At 45.8% G+C, this 16,503-nt stretch overlaps 1 pseudogene; it reads right to left on the bottom strand.

Moving 5' to 3' along the window:
- Positions 1 to 14,592: 14,592 nt before the first annotated feature.
- On the bottom strand, positions 14,593 to 15,440 carry LOC147736889 (uncharacterized; annotated as a pseudogene).
- Between the last annotated feature and the right edge of the window lie 1,063 nt (positions 15,441 to 16,503).

The following is a 16,503-nucleotide window of genomic DNA, read 5'->3' as shown; positions in this document are numbered from 1 at the left end:
CAAGAACTATATTTGGAGAGACACTTCATTCGATCCCCTGGCAGCGGTAGGCGCCTTCCAATAAGACAAGAACATACATAGAGGATTGTGATCGCTCTCCAACCGATCAACAACCATCATATCCTCTATGTATTCCCACATTCCAAGACTCACTAAAATATAGTCAGTTCTAATTTCATATAGGCCGCTCTTGAAAGTATAGTAGCACCCAGCTTATCCTGCGATGTCCTGCTATTGGTTGCCCTCAACCCCTTATTCATGCAAATTGAATTAATCTGAATTGTCAGCTCAAACCACCTCTTTACAGGCTCCAATTCTAATGTAGGAACTCCCCCCTGCTTATCTTCTTCATCTGTAAGGTTCCAGTCGCCACTTAACAACGGCTCAAAAGTCGTATTAAAATCGCCTGCTACAATTATATATGATTGCGTGGAGTATCTTTCTATAAGATCTTCTAGGGTGGCTATAGTCTCAGATTTTTTGCCCCCTGTACTCCTCGCATATACATTGTAGATATCTACAGGTTTAGCCTGTCTATACTTAAGGGTAACAATCTGTATATCCCTGTGGTTTGAGGCGAGCAACTTTACACTAACTTCTAAGTCCTGCCTAATCCAGATACCTAAACCCCCTGAAGGGCGCCCTCTTTCGCCCTTTTCCGCGGATACGATAAAATGTAAAAAACCTTGGAAATACTGTGCTTCAAGAAGCCAGGTTTCTTGGAATAGACAGATATTATACAGATTAATAAACGAGGCCCATTCCGGGGTTTGAATCTTCGTGTTCAATCCTGCGACGTTCCAAGATAAGATTGCACCAAATTTCTCAAGACCATCAGGGAGGTTAGGGGTCATATTTGAATTTGGACCTTCTATAACGCGACCTGACATGGGGTTATCGTGATCTTCCAACAACCACGAGGTTACTGGTGTGCATAGAATGCCTGGATTAAGATCTACATGCAGGCTCGGACTTTCCGCTACGATAGAGACTGAGAGGCCTGATTGGTCACCTTTATCTGGTAGTCAATCATTAGACTCTAAGCCCGAACAGCCTTGTTCACTTTCGAGTGCTCGCTTTCCTGTTTCAGCCAGGCAATGTTGGGGGGGAGAAGATCTCATTTGTATGGCAGAATAATCTGGGGAGCAACTTCTAAATTCCAACAGTATTAAATTCTCTGCCATATTTGCCTGTTTAAAAACTAGTTCAATACAGTCGGTTTTGCCCCCTTGGGTAGAAAGCCTTTGTGCCCTAACAATATCATCTCTTATCACTGATCGACAACCCCTGGTGTGCCTAATCCAATGAATACCCTTATTAGTTAGAGATTCACTTGATTCTCGATCCCTGCCAGGGCCCAATTTTGGAACATTCACCAAATAAACTTTCGGTGTTTCGTTCATATCGGCATGGTGTTGTTGTTTACCTCCGTCTATTGTAGGAATGTTATTGTTAATTTGTTTGGACATGCTAGCTTGGTCACAATGTCTACCGCTCAGTTTGGAATCACCACTTCTTTCCCTTAGCTGTGTTTCCCCTAACGTTGCAATTGGTTGTTTGCCAACATTAGTGTAAGGGACTTGCGACAACCCTTTCCTTGCCCTAGCCGCTTCGCTATACAAAGCACCAGCCTGGGTCCAAACACTATCTCTGCTTGGGCGAGACACAGTGCGTTGAGTTGCCACATTGCCCTGATCTATAGGCATACCATTTGTTTTCTTATTTGCCATGCAAGTAGAAGAGGGACCTCGGCCTAATATGGTTTTATTTACTGAAGCGGTAAGGCTTTCGATCTTAACCTGCATGCCCTCAACCAGTTTACATAATTGTTTGACCACAATGGTCAGGGCAGTGCTGTCTTCCTTAGTGGGAACGAGAAAGTCAAGAAGTCCCCCCAGTGTTGATTCACTAGCTCCTTGGGGAACAACAATCTCACATGTACTGGGTTGGGCTCCTTCACCATCAATCGTAGAACTTCAGCTATCAGTATTTGCTAGGGCTGAAAACCTATTTTTACAAATAATAATTGGATCAACCACAAGGGGGCATATTGCTCTATGTTCTATACCAGAATTCCTGATCCCATTTCCCCCTCAGCATTCCCTTGATCTAGAACTCTGTCACCTTGTTTTCTCCCTAGGAACATGTCAGGGACCACTATTGGGCCTTGTTTAAACCCCCCCTTAGTATATCCACGGGGCTCTTACATCCACTTTCTGGCTTCTGATTAGGGAGGTGGTTGGTTGTAAGTTGTGCTCCACATTCCTCGATTAGCTCGTCAATACGGTACATAACACAGTTCCCCCTGCATGCGTTGCTACTTTCTTAGACTTTTTTGACTTCTTCCCCTTTGTTAGTACAGTTGGGCCCTCACCCCCTCCCTCCATACATTTTCTCTTCCCTATTACTTAGGTTCTCATGCTATTAAGGCACTCTTACAATGTTAACAGTACCTTCTTTAGGCGATAACAATTCAGGTGGCCCAGCCCAGCCTCCTCCGGCCCCCGACGGCCACAGACGCTTCCCTTTGCCCGGGCTTAGCCCAGCGCCCGCCCGCAAGCATCCTGCGCAGCGGGAGGGACCAGACGCTTATGTCCTTCCGATGGCTAGGGGGAGGGAGAAGCTGTCCTCAGGTGTTCTCACAGCCTTCTGGGCCTCGCAGTTCCCAGCTGGAGCCTTCTGCAGTCGCAAGCGTCTCCCGCTGTGCGAGAGACGCAAGAGGTCTATGTAGCCCCCGGTGGCTCTATGGTCTATGTAGCCCCCCGGTGGCTAGGGGGAGGGGCAAGCTGTCCTCCGGTGTGCCCACTCCCTTCTGGGCCTCGCAGTTCCCAGTTGGAGCCTTCTGCAATTGTGAGCGTCTCCCGCAGAGCGGGAGATGCGACAGGTCTATGTAGCCCCCGGTGGTTAGGGGGAGGGGCAAGCTGTCCTCCGGTGTGCCCACTGCCTTCTGGGCCTCGAAGTTCCCAGCTGGAGCCTTCTGCAGTCGCGAGCATCTCCCACGGTGCGGGAGACGCGAGAGGTCTATGTAGCCCCCCGGTGGCTCTATGGTCTATGTAGCCCCCCGGTGGCTAGGGGTAGGAGGAAGCTGTCCTCCGGTGTGCCCACTGCCTTCTGGGCCTCGCAGTTCCCAGCTGGAGCCTTCTGCAGTCGCAAGCGTCTGCCACGGAGCGGGAGACGCGAGAGGTCTATGTAGCCCCCGGTGGCTAGGGGGGGGGGGGGCAAGCTGTCCTCCGGTGTGCCCACTGCCTTCTGGGCCTCGCAGTTCCCAGCTGGAGCCTTCTGCAGTCGCGAGCGTGTGACTAAAGCAAGATAGGACTAGCCGAGAGACTTGGGTAGGCCCATAGAAGATAAGGTATGGCAGTCCTACTGCGCTAGAACTAAGGAGGGATCTGTAAATTGGGACACCAGTTGATACACTTTACACTTTAAGTACATAAACCGTGTGTATTATACGCTGGAAAGATTGTACCGATATGGCCGACGGGAATCTGCAAACTGCCTGCGATGCAGTGAGCAGGTAGAAGGGTTTATACATGCTTCTTGGTACAGTCCAGCGATACTTCAATTCTGGGAGGGAGTTTTCGCACACAGCCGACGCACCCCACGAATACACCAACGCCCCCCACCACCACCCTCCGCGCCTGGACATCGGTCAACACCGAAGACATCATCCGCACGATGAACTCCATCCACTCCGGATCACCTACCCTCACCACGTCTTCAACACGGCCGACTCCATCATCGCGCCTCATCTCCGGGACATCACCAACGCCTCCTTCAACACCGCCACCTTCCCAGAGAGCTGGAAGCAGGCAAAACTCAGCGCCCTACTGAAGAAACCATCAGCGGACCCCACCGACCTCAAGAACTACCGCCCCATCTCGCTCCTGCCGTTTCCTGCCAAAGTCGTCGAGAAGACAGTCAACAGACAGCTGGCCGCCTTCCTTGAGACGAATGGATCCCTCGACCACTCACAGTCCGGCTTCCGGGCCAACCACAGCACTGAGACCGCCCTCATCGCAGCCAACAACGACATCCGAGCCCTGCTCGACAACAGGGAAACAGCGGCCCTCATCCTCCTGGACCTCTCCGCGGCGTTGGACACGGTCTGCCACCGCACCCTAGTACAGCGCCTGCAAAACATCGGAATCCAGGAGAAGGAACTGGAGTGGATCATCTCCTTCCTCGCCGGAAGAACCCAGAGAGTCCGCCTCCGCCCCGTTCAGATCAGAGGCCACCAAAGTCATCTGCGGCGTACCTCAAGGATCCTCACTCAGCCCCACGCTGTTCAACATCTACATGAGCCCCCTCGCGGCCATCGCACGCCAACACAACCTCAACATCATCTCCTACGCCGACGACACTCAGCTGATCCTCTCCCTCACCAACGACCCAGCCACTGCCAGAGCCAACCGACACGAAGGGATGAAAGACGTAGCCGAGTGGATGACGAACAGCCGCCTGAAACTGAACTCAGATAAGACGGAAGTCCTCATCCTGGGATCATCACCCTCCGCCTGGGACGACTCCTGGTGGCCCCCTGCCCTCGGCAACGCACCCAAACTAACGGACCACGCACAATAAATCGCAATACATTTACATTTACAAAACCTGGGCTTCATCCTGGACTCTGCCCTCTCGACCAGACAAGTCAACGCCGTCTCCTCGTCATGCTTCAACATCCTACGCATGCTACGGAAGATCTTCCGGTGGATCCCCACCGAAACAAGGAAGACGGTCACCCAGGCCCTCGTCACCAGCCGACTGGACTACAGGAACACCCTTTACGCCGGAACCACAGCCAAACTCCAGAAAAGACTCCAGCGCATCCAGAACGCCTCAGAACGACTCATCATGGACATCCCCCGACACAGCCACATCTCCGGACACCTGAGAGACCTGCACTGACTCCCCGTCAGCAAAAGAATCACGTTCCGAGTCCTCAGCCAAGCACACAAAGCCCTGCACAACCAAGGCCCCAGATACCTCAACGACCGCCTGACCTTCTACACTCCCACCCGCCAGCTACGATCGACCACCCACGCCCTAGCCGCCGTTCCGCGCATCCGAAGAGCCACAAGGGGAGGAAGATCCTTCTCCTACCTGGCTGCCAAGACGTGGAACTCCCTCCCCATCCACCTCCGCCTGACACAAGACCACCTCTCCTTCAGGAAGCAACTCAAGACCTGGCTTTTCGAGCAGTAGAGGACCACCCAAGCGCCTTGAGACCCTCCGGGTGAGTAGCGCGCTACATAAATGCTTTGATTAATTGATTGATTGATTGATTGATTGATTGAGTTTTCCAGGCATGGACGGCTAGAACAGCCTCACTATACAGATGGAACCAATGCGAGCTTTATTGGGATACGATAAGGACCTAAGAAAATCGGTCAGGAAGCTAGTAGCTATTGGACTACTATTAGCTAAGCGCAGAGTAGCGATGCGCTGGGCAAGGGGCCCAGCCCCAAAATTGGGGGATCGGCACTCGGACATGGCACACTGTAATGAGTAGTTGGACACTTTTAATGAGCTTCAGTCTGTGCAGAACCACCCTAGGGACTACTGGGCCCTTTATAAGGCATACTTAGTGGACAAAGGCGAAAATGCCGAGGAGGAAGGGCACGCAGAGGGGCGATGCTGGACACAGGATACTAAAAGAGGATTGCAGGCTTCAGCGTGGTGGGCTATGGAATGGGGCTGCGGTAACACCAGACCCCTGCAAAGGACGAACGAATGTATGCAGTTGAAGAATGTACCGACAACAGGTCCTCTGGGGCAGATGTGTGGGGATAGGTATATCGAATGACTGTCAGCAGCAGAAAGGTATACTGAAGAGCGCCACTTACCACTGAATGCTTTGTACTACTTTCTGTATCATACAAGAACTATGTTGTGCAGTGGGACTACGAGGTGGTTAAATGTGCACGTGTGATCTTTAAAATGTTAATAAAAAAAGAATTAAAATAAAAAAACAGCAGAGAGGAGTTGGGCAAGAAAAGAAAGGAATCTCCTGAGAGTGTGAAAGATTTTTCTGGACTATACAGCTATTTCTGATATTTCAGGAATTGACCTAAATAAATGGAAGATCCAAACTACCTGCTTGTGGAACGGTGGAGGATGAGTGGAGCCTGCAACCTGCAACCTGCAACCAATTCTCAAATGCATTTTGTTTTCGGTGGACTGGTAATGGTGAGCCGCAGCACAGTGAACATGAAATGCAAAGTGCAAAGTGCTACAGAAAGAAAGGGCTTGTAGCTACTAAACAAAAAGATTTAGGCGATCCTCTAAACCAAAACGTTTGTTGATCCTCAGTTACAACTGACACACACACCGTTGTTCTTGTGTCTTAGTAAGCATGTAAGGTAGCGCAGATGGTTATGGCATCCACTGCGGACATCTGCAGCATGCAGAGCACAGGCTTGAAGCCTTTTAAGATGCAACACGTTCTCGACCCTACTTGTGTGAAGCCGTCCCCTCCCTATGACGGGGAATGCTATACAACATGTGGAGTGGAGTATTATGGACATAAGGTGTGGATATTATTAAAAGGGTTGATGCGTGTGTGTGTCTGTTTTGTATTTCCAAAACGCTTGCAGGTATAATCCTATGTGCTGTTCATCCCTCTAAAATCTAACTTTGCCGTTGCATTTATGAAGCAAACTGTGTTGTTAAATGAAGCATACGGGAACCTTATTTTAGGCAGAATGAAGTCCCGCATGAACCAAGAAGAGGTAGACGAAGGGTTCCTGCTGCTCAGGCGTCGGCAGTGCAGTGACTCGTAATAATGATCATTTTATCTGAGCATGGTCCTGAGAGATCGACTCTCCTTCTAAAACGTACAGCCGTCCATCAGTGCTAGCAGTGACGCCCAGCTCCGGTTTATGCATATTTGTGGAAAGACCAGGATGCCATGAGCTCAGGTGCAAGCAAAGGAAATCACCAATTTGATTGTTGTTGGGCTGCTAATATACAGTCATTTACAGAGTCAACGGGCCCCTCATAGCCCTGGGCCCCGTGCCACTGCACCTGCTGCACCATTGATAAAGCGCACAGAAGCATGAAGAGTCACCAAGCACCAGCAGGAGTGTGTGATGAATGAACCAAGAACAGCAGGAGCATCTGCCGTCCGCTGGTAAAACACGAACATGGACTTCAAACAAAATATTATCTCCAAGTCTAAGACTGAAAGAGATATCTTCAATCAAGAGGAGCACAAATAAATGAATGCTTGCAGTGATTCATTTGTTTTTAAAAAAAAACCTGTGCCAGTGCTCATGCCACCGCTTTTAAAGCACACGTGCAAAGCTGGCGCTGCACCATTAGTTTAGTGCCCTATTGGCTAGTTCTGCTGCTGGGGGAGTAAATCATTAGGGGCCACTTGTACAAAGCATTTTTGCAGTCAGAAACGCCCAACCACAAAAATGCTTTTACAAATGTACCGAATACAAATTGTGATTCAGTAACACGCTACCTACTTGCAATTAGTGTTTGCGATTTGGTATTTAAAAGGGGCGTGTTTACGGCATTTATTCCAATTACTGAATCTGAATGGGCTGTATGAAAGTTTTGCGATCGAATTAAGGTCAAGTTTTACTGACTCCTTGAAGGAGGTGGTAACCCATTTGCAAATAGATAGGGGTCCTTTGAAGAATGGAAAACAAATATTTTTGAGAGCAGGCGGCTGTCCCACGGACCCCACTGTCTACTCTTAAAAAATTAAAATAAAAAGCTTATTTTTTTTCTTTTCAAATGCATTCCATTATCCTTTAAGGAAAACAGGCTGCATTAAAAAATAATAAACAGACTGCTTTATTAAAAACCAATCATAGACATTGTGGTCTGCTGACCTCAGCAGGTTGCCATCTCTGTGATGGTTGTGAATCCTAATGGGTCTCAAATTGCAACTTACCACACTAAAATGCATGAGGTAAGTCTATTTCAATCTCGCTAGCAATCGCTAATGAAACTCAAAAGAGTTGCTTTCATACATTAGGAATTCCGATTTCCAAATTGCGACTCATAGAGAATTGCAAATAGGAAATCGGTATTCCTGATACTAGTACATCCTGCCCTAAGTCTTGTTGTATTTTGCATTCTTCGAATGAGATAAGCATAAAAGAACTGGGATGAAAAAAGAAATTTAAAAAGTCAGTCTGGACACAGTACTTACTCCTTACAAGAGGTAAATCAAGTTATACCTGGCGGCACTCATTTCATTTCAAAATTCTTTATTTCGGCTTTGTTGCCATAAAAGAAACAATGCATATACATTACAATTAAAAAAAAGGAATAGAAACAATACAGCATGGAACTTTACAGCATAGAACCTTAAAACCATTAGCTAAAAACGATTCATTTCATATTAGAGACAATCAATACACAGACAACAATAAAATTCTGTGATGGACCCCCACTAATTAAAAAAAAGGTAGACCAATTCTATCTCTAGAATTGACCCCAATTACAATTGGTGTCCCAGTTTTTTCCTTTGGAAAAAAATAGAATGTAAAAATCTACTAACACTAAATATTATTGGTTGAGTTGTGTTAGATGTAAGAATTCTCAAAGCCTGTGTGCATGATCTCACGCCTAGCAATAGGCATATTGGTTTAATCCATCTTTTCCTGGCCTGTGCGTACACAGGACAAAAAAAAGAGGATATGTTGCTCATTTTCTATCTGGTGGCATTCGCACATGGAGCAAAATTCATCTATCACTGTGGATGAAGTTTTTGAGCCCCTAGCCCAACGTGCCAAAGTTGTCTTTATTAAGAGGTTTCCATATCTAAATTTTAAAAATAAAGTTTTGGCAAGAGGGGGCTCTATTTCCTCCATAAAAGTCTCAAATAGTGGTACGTCCTTAAAAGTGAGGAATTTTGTTACTAAGGTCCCACCAGTTGGAGCGCTTATGATCATGTTAACAATAAAGGTCCAGAATGCCCTTTTTAAAATTAGTTTCGAGTTAGGTGGTAGTTGGTCCGGGTTCTCCCAAAAATGTTTCAGACCTATTTTAATAAACCAAGTTTTAACATGTTTGAACCACGGGATAACTTTTGAGTTATCAAGCTCCATAATTTCTTTTAGCCCGTCCCTGTAGTCTTGTAATTCAGGTACCCGCCATAGTCTAACCCACAGCAACAATGGGCGTATTATGATGTGGTGATCAGTTCTTTTGATGTTTAGGTCAAATTGAAGGGGCACTAGGGGAGTGCCTCTCGGGACCCTTACCAAACTTCTCATGAGATTATTGTCCAGGACACTAAAAATGTCCTTGGACCCAGGGCCCCAAATTTCTGCACCGTATAGCACTGCTGGTTGTACTTTAAATTTAAAAAAAGTTCAGGCTTTGTTCCCTAAGGATAGGTTTTACATTCTGGGAAAATATCAACTTACTTTTTTTCCATTTGAGCTTTCCAAGAAAAATTGGAGTCTAATGTCACCCCTAAGTATGAAAAATGGGGGACCGATTCTAGTTTTACTCCTTTTAAGGTTAGACAGCCTTTGTCTGATTTGGTTGGATTTAGGGCCATACATTTGGTCTTTTTCCCATTTATCTCCAGTCCCTTCTTACTGCAATATTCACTGAATGAGTTCAATAGTGCCTGGAGACCTCTTTTAGTTTGGGAAATCAAGATAGTGTCATCAGCAAATAATAGGGATGTTACCTTTTCACCGTTCAGTTTTGGGGAATCGTTTTTGCATCCCTCTAAGTATGAGGGGATGTCATTAACGAAAAGAGAAAAGAGCGTAGGGGCCAGTACGCAACCTTGGCGAACACCACGCTCAATGGGGATTTTAGGGGTTAGTTCGCCATTTGGGCCCCATCGAATTCTCGCGAAATTTCCTTCATGTAGCTCTTTAATCTGAACTAATAAATTGTTAGGCAGCCCTACTACACTCAGCGTTTTCCATATGAAATTGTGAGGCACTAAATCAAAAGCTGCCCTTAAATCAACAAAGGCAACATATAAATGACCCCTTTTGATCTTTACATATTTCCAGTAAAGGCAGCAAAGTCTAAAGATCTGGTCTATTGTGCTAACTTTGGATCTAAATCCAGCTTGATATCTAGTTAGAATTGCATTATACTCCAGCCAATCACTGACACGGAATAAAATGTGTCGTGCATACATTTTCTGGAGTATATCCATTAAACTGATTGGCCGATAATTGGAGGGGTCCATCCTGTCTCCTTTTTTAAAAATTAAAACAATTTTGTCTCCCTTCCAACTTTCTGGGAAGTCTAGAGTATGGGATAGCTTATTGCACAGATAATTAATGTATGGTACCCATACTTTTAAGTCGTGCTTGTATAAGTCACCCGGAATCTTGTCTAGACCTGGGGCTTTGCCAGCTCGGTTTCACCTAATGTAAAGTCCAGATAATCTGTTTGGAGTTCATAGCTTGGGGCATTCATGTCTATGTGGGGATCATCATATTTTTTATAAAGTTTAGTAAAGTGGTTAATCCAGGTTTGTTCGTCCAAATAGACGTCCTTAACCACTCTCCCTACATGATTTCCATTAGCTACCAGCCTCCAAAATGCTACGTTATTGCGTGATTTGGCGGCCAGCAGCATATCAGCTGATTTTTCTTCTTCCCAAGCTATTTTTGAAGCCTTTTGTACAGACTTATAATTGTTCCTAGCTGTTTTGATATCTAAAGGTAACTTGGATTTATTCGCTACTAAAAGTGCCCTTTTGGACTCTCTGCAAGTTCTGTCGTACCAGGGTTTGCTGTGGGACAAATTCTGTATCTTTTGCTGGTTCTTTTTAGGCATTTTGGTAACTAAAAGTTTTAAAACATCAAAAAAAATTTGATGCAATATCCTAAATGGGTTTTGTTTTCTTCATCCGATGTTAGGTCTAAATATGGTCCAAAGGAACCTGCGAATAGTGTGTATATTTCTACAAGGATATCGCCATGGTCCAATATAAATGGCCATTTAAGTGATCACCTATTATTACTAATATGGATCTCAGTATTGTCACCATTACTTTCTTCTACTGAAGGAGAAGAAACTGTATCCTCTAGCAATGAGGCTTCCATTTTAAGATCTAAAGGAAAGTGGTCACTTTCTAGCCTCTCCTTTACCTCAAGATCAAGAAGATACGGCCAAGTTGATATAGAAGCAATCACGAAATCGATATTACTTTTGTAGTTCCTCCTACAAAAGGTAGGTTTCTTCAAGCTATCAGACGGTAACCGTCCATTACAGGCCCTAAGGCAGTGCTCTGTACATATTTTAGTCATTTGAAGGGCCAAGGTTGAACATTTGACTGATTTAACATTGTCCATGGCGGGGATTTTGGTAGCCTGGTCTTCCTCTTCGAAAATGTCACTAAGACCCATGACTGGCTCATAATTACAATTTAAATCGCCAGCCAGGATAATGAGATCCTCCCTGCCATCCAATTTACTTAGAAAGCAATCTAGTATAGATAATATTAGTGATTCACTTGATGAGGGTGATGGCCTATTATAGTTATTTATTAAGAATAGATTTTTCCCTTCGCGTACAGCAATTTTTAGTGCTAGTATATCTAGGGAATTTGTATCCACCACCTCAATACGCGCCCTTAGGTGTACTTTCACCCAGATTAATAATCCACCGAGGGCCTTCCACTTCTAGATGGAATCGCACCAATTCCATAAGTCTTGTACCCTAGTCTGTGTGGTGTGTCAACTGCCCAGGTTTCCTGTAACATACAGAAGTCGAAGGATTCAATGTAGCTGGCCCATTCTGGGTCCCTCAAATTTTTTGAGACTCCGGCTATGTTCCAGGAGACCAGTTTTACTGGCTCCCTTGTTACTGCTGTCATTTCGAGAACTACCTTTTGTGCCTCCCTGCATCTAGGGAGAGCCTCAGATTGTTCTACCAAAGATACTTCCTCAGATGTTATCATACTACTCAATCTGTTCTGAGGTGCTACCGAAACATTTGGTTGTGTATGACTTTCACCTAGGATAGTTCTATCCCTAGTTACTAATTCAACCAAAGGTAAGGACCCAAAATTCACCAACACTTCAGTTCCGTTAACAACACCCTCAACACTGGGTATTCTTATTCCACTTTCCTCACCCCCGTGTCCTAAAACATCAATCACAGTCATCTAGGCCACTGAATATGTCAAATCTATTTGTGGTCTCTAGTGGTGTGAATGGTTTTAGATGATCCATTCTTCTGTTATTAGCGTTGTAAGGTCTAGCTGGCACATTGTTCCATCCATGAGAATCAGGGACTGGCACCGGAAAGGGCAAATATTGTGGGTTCCTAACGTTCTGTATGGTTGGCGGGTACAGTGCATGTTGAGAGTTCCCAACACTCTGTGTGGTCGGAGGATAGCTGGTTGGGTGAGTTTGTGTTGTTATATGCTGAGGTGGTTGGTGCTGAGATGGAAACACCACTGACCTTGGGTAGAAGTACGTCAGTGGTCTCGGGATTATGCAGTTGTTAGTAATACCTGGCGGCCAAATTAATATAAATTGGACAGCATTGGGATCCCTAAAATTCACTACCACCACATCACCCTCGATGTCTTTGGGTCTACCCCCCAGCCATTGAAGACGGCGAACGTGAACAATTTCGCCACTAATATGATTTGCAGTTGGCCTGAATAGACTTAGCCAATGCATAATCTTATTCTTCAATTGGGCAAAGCCCTCCCGCTTGTTCGATTCCAGCACAGGGACCCCTGTTAGAACTACCACAAAAGGCACTGCCTCTGGCGGGAGTTCAGGTAGTGGAGTCCGTTTGGGTCTCCTCCAGGTGTACTTAGAGCCCCCCGCCTCCCTTGTTGGTCTCTCCAGGAATGGCGGCACTCATAGATAAGGGGCTGCTCAGTGGGTTAGCTGCTTGGCAGTTGGTTGCGGCAGCACTCTTCTCTACCGAAGCCTGAGCGCTGCAGAGCTTACAGAGTGACCAAAAAATAAATGTGAGCCCTAAAGGAGGGGATCTTAAATGCACAGAATGCTGACTCGAACCCATTGTAATGCAAGATACAGCAGCATTTATTGAGGAAAAGAGGTCTACATACATCTGCAATAACCACAGTTCAACTACTAACTCTTAAACATATGTGATAAAAGGTATGATGGGAAGGTAAAAGACCCCACGTTTCTTTCTCCAGCTCCAACGGTAATCACGCACCACAAAGAGCAGCCAGCACCTGGGCTGAAGATGGACGCAAGTCCGTTCCGAGAGGCGGGTAACGCTGCAGAGGGACATCAGGCTTTGATTTGTTGGGACTTTGGCATCTGTGAATAGGGGGCTGTGCTGAGAGCCCTAGCTGTGAGCTCAAAGTTGTTGTGACGTGTAAGTACTAGCTTAGTGTGTGTTTTGTAAGACGGTGTGATAGCGTTGCGGCTGTGCCCTCATGTAATGGCGTGAGCGAGGTGGTAAATGAATCCTATATTCGGTTGGTACAATAGAATCAACTCGCAGTGAGAAGGACTCAGAACATTTATAAAGAAATAACACAAGGATGTGATTGGTTACCGATCATATCTCCTTTCATTCTTGATTGGCTGCTCACAATCACACTTCACAGGTGACCAGAGCTGCAATTACAGAGGCCAGGTGTAGGCCGGGAAAATGACTCATCTTAATGATGCTGCCTCACTGGGGGCACATATGACTTGGCATGCTTGCGGCAGGGTCAGAAATGACTTCTCTACATAAGTTTAACACAGGCATACCAATATGCACGGAGTGCTTGCCTTTTGAACACTTTTAGCTGGGACTTAAACATCAGTATGCCATACATCGTGCCCTTAAATACCGAACAATGCTAATTAGTGCATGGACTTTTAAAATAAATTAATCTGCAAGGCACTGATCATACCCGGACAGCCACTTCTGCCTGTAAAGCCCTGCAACCTCTCTCAGAAACTAGTGCAGCAAACAGCATGCGAAGAAGAAACATGCTGCACAACTTGTGACCCTCGGCAATCCGATACATTGCAGTTTAAGAGGCGCGCTGCAAAGTTCTCCCCTCTTCCACGGTGGTATGTTGCTATGCCCAAGATCTGCTCTCTGTGCTCCTTCACGCAAGAGATCTTTTTTCCATGTTGCTCGCTTTTTAAAAGCAAGAGATGCAAATGGTGACTCAGTGATGTGTGAAGTGCATGCGCTTCGCAACGGAGTTTGCGCACTCAGGGTTATTACACTAAATGCACGCTCCCTACAGGAAACACTGGCCATTAGGAATTTATGACTATAAGCCCTCACTAAGTTACAACATTCCAGTAAAACTTACTTTGGGGTAAGCAGGACATAAGATTGTTACAGTGAAAATGGATCTAGTTTGTATTTATTGGTGTTGTAGAAACGTTCATTTTGAGTGAAGTTCCTGGCATAAACTGTGCAGTGATAGGGTTCAGTTTAGTGTGTATTATTTGGTGCCGTTGCATATGTGCCTTTCGAGTAAAGCTCTTCCCACACACTGGCCTCTTTCCTGTGTGTGCACTTTGATGCTTGAGCTTGGAAGACACTTTGCAGTGATATAAGGTTTCTCTCCAGTGTGTTTGGTGTTACGAGACTTGACTTTTGATTTAAGCTCTTCTCGCATACAGTGCAGTGAAAAGGCTTCTCTCATGTGTGTACGCTTTGATGCCGTACAAGGGATCCCTTATCAGCAAAGCACTTGGAACACACTGTGCAGTAATAAGGCCGCTCTCCGGTGTGTACGCTTTGATGCCGTACAAGGCCTCCCTTATAAGCAAAGCCCTTGGCACACACAGTACAGTGATGAGGCCTCTCTCTTGTGTGTACAATTTGATGCCGTACAAGGGTCGACTTATCAGCAAAGCGCTTGGAACACACAGTGCAGTGATAAAGCTTCTCTCCTGTGTGTGTTCTTTGATGCAGTACAAGGTTTGTCTTCTGAGAAAAGGTTTTGGAACACACAGTGCAATGATGAGGCCTCTCTCCTGTGTGAGTTCTTTGATGCCGTACAAGGGTCGACTTATGAGAAAAGCGCTTTGAACACACAGTGCAGTGATAAAGTCTCTCTCCGGTGTGTATTAGTTGGTGCTTTAGTAGATTTGCCTTTTGACTGAAGCTCTTTTCACACATGGTGCAGTGATAAGGCTTTTCTCCTGTGTGTACACTTTGATGCCGTAAAAGGCTGTTCTTATGAACAAAGTGCTTGGAACACACTGTGCAGTGATAAGGCCTCTCTCCAGTGTGTGTTCTTTGATGCTGTAAAAAATTTCCCTTTTGAGTGAAACACTTTTTACACTTTTCGCAGGATATGGCCTGAGGCTGGTGTGTCCTTTTTTGTGCCTCACAAGAAGTGTCTCATTGATAAATCCTTTGTCACACACATTACAAGCAAAGCGTCTCTCCCTCATGTGCATTCTGCGCCGTTTCTTTAAGTAGATATTTTGATTAAAATTCATCTTGCCTCCGGAACCTTTATGGATTTCTTTCCCATTCATACTTTCTAGATGTGATTGATGTTCTGCAAAATATAAAAAACATTGAACATTACATGAAGAAAATATTTCTTGAAAAAGCTGCATTGGTATAATATGGAGAAGTGAACAGTTACAATTAAGGGAAAAAAATTGTGTTCTAGGAAAAAGAGTCACACTTCCCTTTGAGACACAAATGGTGGCTAGTCCTCCTACATAAAGTGCGTTGACCGAGTCCTGCAGCAGGAGCCTGCTGGGAAATCAAGTGATTCACAAGGACCACTGTTCGACACAGGCTTTCTGGTTGGCAAGGGTAGGCACCTAAGCCAGGCAGAATCCACCACTCTAGTCAGGGTAAGCCAGATACACACTGGTAGTTTGGCGCAGAGCAGTCAGGCTAGTTTAAAGATGCAATGTGCAGAGCATTTGTGCAACACACTAGAGCAGCAACACAGTGAGTAAACCACAAAAGGGAATCCACGCAGGATTATGTAAAAATAAATTCTATATTGTAAATCAAACAAGACCAAAATGACTTAAATCACACCGTTTGTGCAAATAATGCAGGTTTGACAGAGAAAAACACAAATTACTATGAAAACATAGGTCACATCGCACCTGCGCTCCTATTACACTTCATATGGTAACTGTAGTGAACGTGGTTGACGCGATTGCATTTAGAAACCAAACTTACGCCGCAGGAGCACCTACTAAACGCTAAACAGTAATTGACCTTGAGTCTTCCAGCAGTTCTCCTCTATGAACAGCCCTGCACCATTCTTGCGGTCATCTCCAGAGCAGAGACAATGCTGAACAAAAAATGCCCCTCACGCTCTTGCGAATTTGGAGCCCACCGGGGCCGCTTGAATCGCGTCTCTTTGCCCAAGGGAAACCAAGCCACCCGAGAAGGAGAGTAGGGCGGCTTTACCACTCTTCTGGACCCAACCCGCCTCACAGTACCTTTGTGGGTGCAGGGTCACTGTCCTCAGGGCATCTGTAACTTGCTAACAATGTTCTCATGTCTCGGGAGTGGGACCCGACGTTGAGAGCTTTGTGCAGTATACGCGTTAAAATCAGAGGGCGAGGC

The sequence above is a fragment of the Lissotriton vulgaris genome, chromosome 1_2, assembly GCF_964263255.1.
Source record: "Lissotriton vulgaris chromosome 1_2, aLisVul1.2, whole genome shotgun sequence".
Taxonomy (NCBI): Eukaryota; Metazoa; Chordata; class Amphibia; order Caudata; family Salamandridae; genus Lissotriton; species Lissotriton vulgaris.
Note: the sequence above shows the minus strand (reverse complement) of the source record. Positions and strands in the feature narration are given on the sequence as shown.